Below are 6000 nucleotides of genomic sequence, written 5' to 3'. Positions count from 1 at the left end.
TCTCTTTTTACAGAGAATATTCTATGGAAAAGGGTAAAAATAGTTTCAATATAATAAAGCTACCACAGATCTCTGATGGGCAGAGGCCAATGGGAGCTGTGAAGCTGGTGAAGAATCTGGGACAAAAGTCCTATGAGGAGTGACTTAGGGAATTGGGGTTGTTTAGTCTGGAGAAGAAGAGGTTCAAGTGAGATCTTCTTGCTCTCTACAGCTGCCTGAAAGGAAGTAGTGGGGAGCTGGCAGTCAGCCTCTTCTCACAGATAACAAGTGATAGGACTAGAGGGCGTCATGTTGCAGCATGGGAGGTTCAGGTTAAGAATTAGGAGAAACTTCTTCTCAGAAAGAGTAGTCAGGCATTGAAATGGATTGCCCAGGGAAATGGTGGTGTCACTGTCCCTGGGGGTGTTTAAAGAAAGGTTAGCTGTGGTGCTTAGGGACATTGTTTAGTGGGTGATATTGTTTGTATGTGGATGGTTGGACCAGATGGTCTTGGAGGTCTTTTCCAACCTAAATAATTCTATGATTCTGTCATAGAGATCAGGAGAACTCAGAGTAGACTTTTTTTTTTTTTTTTTTAAATGAAATTATGTTCTAAGAATTACAGAAAAAAAAATCAAATTTCATTTATTTACTATGTTGACTACGTGTCTATTCCAGAAATATGTCTCCAGAACATAGAAAGTATGACTGCTCTGTGATGCAAACTTATTATGAACTTCTGTTTGGCTGAGCTCCACCACAACCACCCTCTTACACTCCCTCCTGAAAAGAGGAGGTAGAGAAAATACAACAAAAAATGACTCAAGTGTTGAGATAAGGACATGGAGATTTTTTACCAATTACTGTAAGTGGAAAAAAAAAAAAAAAAAAAAAGATTCAGTGCAGGGTGATTAATATAATTTATTACCTATTACTAACAGACTAAAACAGTGAGAAACTAAAAGTGAACTAAAACCACCCTTCCCCTATCTACCCTCTTGCTCCTGGCACAGGTGAATGGGAAATGGAGGTTGTAGTCAGTCCATAACGCTTTGTCATCTGTTGCTCTTCCATCTTCACTCTCTTCCCCAGCTCTAGCATGGGTTCCCTCTGATATGATGCCATCCTTCCCAAAATTGATCCTATGTGGGCTTCCCACTGTAGTGGGTTTACGTGGCAAGGTTTTGGTAGCAGGGAGCCATAGGGGTGGTTTCTGTGAGAAAGATCTAGAAGCTGCCCCATGTTTGGGAAGGGCCCCACTGTCTTCCAGAGCTGAGCCAATAAGCGATGTTGTTTTGCGCCTCTGTGAGAGCATATTTAAGACAGGGAAAAAACGCTGCGCCAGACAGCAGCTGGGAGTGAGAGAACAGCCTTGCAGGTGCCAAGGTCAGTGTAGAGGGAGGGGGAGAGGTGCTCCAGGCGCCAGAGCAGAAGTCCCCTGCGGCCTGTGGTAAGGACCATGGTGAAGCAGGATGTCCCCCTGCAGCCCATGGAGTACCACGGTGGAGCAGGGTTCCACGCTGCAGCCCGTGGAGGAGACCACGGTGGAGCAGGTGGCCCTGCACCGACGGAGGCTGCCGCCTGTGGAAGACCCCTGCCAGAGCAGATTCCGGGCTGGACCTGTAGCCCGTGGAGAGGAGACCACGCAGGAGCAGGTGACCTGGCAGGAGCTGCTGCCCGTAGGGGAGCCAGGTTGGAGCAGTTTTCTCCTGAGGGATGGACCCCGTGGTACGGACCCATATCTGGAGCAGTTCTGGAAGAGCTGCTGCCTGTGGGAAGCCCATGCTGGATCTGTTCACCAAGGACTGCATCCCGTGGGTGGGACCCCACAGCACAGAGGATGAGAGTGACCGAGAAGGAGCGGCAGAGAAGAAGTGCTGTAGACTGACCATAACCCCCATTCCCCCATTCCCCTGCGCCACTCGGGGGAAGGAGGTGGAAGAGGGTGGATGGGGGGGAAGGCACTTTTGTTTTTTTTCTTCCTTTGTTTTCTCACTTCTCTCGCTTGTTAGTAATAGGCAATAAATCTTACTATCTTCTTATGCTGAGTCTGTTTTGCCCGTTACAATAATTATTTCATGATTTTCTCGTCCTTATCTCAACCCTTGAGCCCTTTTTATATATTTTCTCCCCATTCCTCTTTGAGGAAGGGGAGTAAGAGAGCGGCTGTGGTGGAGCTCGGCTGCCCACTCGAGCGGAACCACGACACCCACAGATAGCAACTCTTCAAGAACTGCTCCAATATTAGTCTGTATCATGGAATCCATCCTTCAGGAGTGGACTGCTACAACATGGGTGCCCCAGGGTCCACAGATCCTGCCAGATCCCCTGCTCCTGCATGGGCTTCTCTCCACAGCCTGCAGCTCCAGTCTGGGGCCTGCTTTTGTGGGGGTTCTCCAAGGGCCGCAGCCTCTTTCAGGCAAGATCCACTTAATCCTATGTGGACCTCTCCATGGGCTGCAGCATGGAGATCTGCTCTGCCGTAGTATCCCATAGGCTGCAGGGGGACAGACTGCTCCACCATGGGCCTCTCCAAGGGCTGCAGGAGAATTTCTGCTTCTGCACCTGCAACATATCCTTTACTGATTTTGGTGTCTGCAGGACTGCCTCTGTCTGCATTTACTCTTCCCTCTCTCCCAACTGCTGTTGTGCACCCATTGTTTCGTTTCTCAAATATTCTCTCACAGAGGCACAACCAGCATTGAGCATTGGCTAATCTTTGGTCAGCAGTGGATCCATTTTGGAGCTGGCTGAAACTGGCCCTTAACTAACATGGGGCAGCTTCTGGACTATTCCCAGAGAGACCACTCCTACAGGCCCAACGCTCTGGCAAACCAATTCCCTGCCATGTAAACCCAATACAACACTATGAAATAATCAATCCCTAAATACAGAAGAAGAGATATGATAAGACACATTTTAGAAATGTGTTCAGTTTTTTGGGTTTTAAAATGCTACTTTGAGAATGACCATTCAAAAACTGAATTGTTGAAATACATATGGCATATTTGGTATATTTTAGCTTGTTATATTACATAAAAATGTATGTAAAGATTTCTTATTGAGTAAAATTAAAAAATATCATATTGAGATAGCTAAATAGAAGGGTTATATAGAAAGTTAGCTATACAGAAGATAAAGTCCAAGCTTTTCCTATACATTGCTTTCCTAATCTTGATTCAGTTAAAAAGTATTGTGATGTGCTCAAGAACAAATAGAGGTATTAGCCTATGTTAAGAAATTTCAAATCTGACTTGTATTTCAGTGTTCCACCTCTAGTACAGAGGGAAATATTGGAAAAACTACAAATACTGGGATGAAACATGGTAGAGGAAACTATGTTGATATTTTGTTGTTGTTTTATAGGGGAAAACAAAACAAACAAATGAGCAAACAAACAAAAACACCATTAAAATATCGAAGATTTATTCAGGTTTTAACCCTGGGGAGTTTTCTATGCTAAAATACTGCTCAAAGGATGGACAACATTGAATTCAGGCCACCCTTCTCAAGGCTTTTGTCCAGTGAAGTTTTGGAAGAAAACTGAGGATTGAGGATGGAGATTCCACTAATTCCCTGGGCAATCTGTTCCAGGCCTCATGGTGATATATGTCTGTATGTCTATACTCACATACAGCCATTGGCATTTAAAAAGAACTTTCTTCAAGAAGTATTCCATATTCCTTTTCACTTATAGTACTCTGTGTGTGTATAACTGTCAAACTGTAGAATCTCATAACATAAAGACCAAACAATAATAAAAAAGTTAATTTGTTTCGTATTGCTTACTTATGTAATACCAAGAAGAAAAAGAAGAAGAAGAAGAAGAAGAAGAAGAAGAAGAAGAAGAAGAAGAAGAAGAAGAAGAAGAAGAAGAAGAAGAAGAAGAACAAGAACAAGAAAAACAAGAAGAACAAGAAGAACAAGAAGAACAAGAAGAACAACAAGAACAAGAACAAGAACAAGAACAAGAACAAGAACAAGAACAAGAACAAGAACAAAAGATATTATTAGCAAGGTTCAAAAAAAATCAAGGAAGAAAAATTATGTGGGAGCATTGTCTTCCATACATTCCCTCCAAACATTTTCACTATGATCAAAGCCATCCCAACAGGAGCTAATCACTGTAAGGAAAAAGTAACACATTCAGTAAGACTGAATAAGATTTTTATTATTTTTTTAATCAAGCTTTGATTTTCTGCATTTTTCTCCACTTTTAAGAATTAATTCTTATTTCAAACATATCAAAATATTCAGTCTCTGACTAAAGTCTTCAGAAATGGGGAGTCCATTACAAAGTCTTGTAAAGTGATTTTATGCTTTCTGAAAGAAAGAAAAAAAAAAAAAAGTTTTAAGCTCTCTGAAAGTTTTGCACAGAATTTTCTGTTAAATGATACAAATGTGTTTGTTTGTTTTTTTTGAGCTTTTTTCACCCATTTAACTGTCCTATGTTGTACTTTTAGTCCTCAGTCAGATTTCTTATTGTCTGAAATTAAATTAACCTTCTACAGCTATTGTATTTTGATTTTAAAAAAGAAATGAATTCTTACAGTTTTGCTCAAAAGACTAATTTTTTTGAACATTTAGAACATGGCACTCTTACCTATCAAAAAAGATGGATACTTTTGTTTGTTATAGTAGTTATAAAAAGTTCCATTAGTGGGCAGGAGGGGCAAGGAGAGCCATGATGGTGAACCTCTGCATGGCTGGAATTTGCACAGCCTGTCATGACTGTCCAGCAGGGGTCCACCTGATGCTGCATCACAGTGGTTCCCAGCATCTGGAGGGACTTAATATTAACTAGCTATCTACATTTCTTATTTCCATTAATGTAGTTGCTGTTGTTGGTGGTGGTGGTGTTACCATTATTATCATTATAATTATTATTATGGTTATATTACACCAATTTCTTCTGTGCCTTGGTTATTGAGATCCACAAAGAACCTTGCACCCCTTTCTGAACAAAACATCTACTAAGAAACTAAGTTTTCTTTGAGAAGACATTTTTGAATTGATTTCTATCTTTCTTTAAACACAATTGCTGAACACTTTTAACAGTTCATACAATCTAGTTTGCCAGGAGAATGAAATTTAAGGTTCAACTTAAGATACACAAATTTGATTAGGATGTTTGGAGAAGGGAATAAAACCCAAATCTGATTTCTTTAGAAGGCAGGTAAACTAGGCAAGGATAATGGATCTCTGATAGAATTATCTGCCCTCTGGGATTTGATACATTTCAGAGCCTATATACTGATTCAGAGAGAATAACTCACTACGTAAATAAAATCCACTGGAGAAAAAGACATTTATTTAAGATCAAAGACTAATGAACATGAGTAAAGCAGTTATTTGAACACAATTTGGCAGAGTGACCTACCATATATGACAGAAGGATACTGAACTTGACTCACTGCTTCTTTGCAGCTGTGTTGTTTATACCTATATAAATGATAATAGATATTAAATATGTGTAAAGATATAGTCCAAAGTTCAAGATAATGGAAAAGTAAATGACATATATCCTGAATTATGAAGAAATTGCAAATTCAGTTGTGACATACCTGAAGCTGTAAACCTTAGCGGATTGGAATATTTCTTGGAGAACTATATAGAGAGAAACAAATGCATGACACAATCAATACAATACAACAATACAATTAATAGTTGTTAGAAAGAGTCATTATCCAGTAGTTTAGATTCTCTAATAGTTGTATATGTTGCTGTAAACTTTTAAGACCACAAAACTTTTTTAAACTCAGCTGTTGTAGATAAACTGTTGCTTGAATGTGTATGTGTACATTTTGTAATATTATAGGTATATCCCTGAACATGCAAAGATGTTATACCTTCTACCCTTAAGACTTCCTTTTCAAATTCCGACAGTTTTTCTTCTACAAATAATTATCTCTGCTCTTCAATTTGGAGCCTTGAACACGCATTAAGAGGGAATAAGGGCATTTGATTGGCATGAAATGTGAACAGTCTTGATATTACTAACACAGTTACATATTATTTTTT

The 6000-nt window shown here is 40.0% G+C and overlaps 1 long non-coding RNA gene across 1 annotated transcript in view; it reads right to left on the bottom strand.

Moving 5' to 3' along the window:
* Window positions 1-5372: 5372 nt before the first annotated feature.
* The window catches only part of LOC311430364, a 376701-nt gene continuing 376073 nt past the window's right edge, over window positions 5373-6000 (bottom strand). Inside the window, exons 4-5 of the long non-coding RNA XR_014688737.1 lie at window positions 5544-5586; window positions 5373-5421 (exon numbers count right to left, since the gene is read on the bottom strand). This is a non-coding gene — a long non-coding RNA (uncharacterized lncRNA). The remainder of the gene's footprint in view (window positions 5422-5543; window positions 5587-6000) is intronic.

Source organism: Aythya ferina, assembly GCF_964211825.1.
Source record: "Aythya ferina genome assembly, chromosome: 1".
NCBI lineage: Eukaryota > Metazoa > Chordata > Aves > Anseriformes > Anatidae > Aythya > Aythya ferina.
Note: the sequence above shows the minus strand (reverse complement) of the source record. Positions and strands in the feature narration are given on the sequence as shown.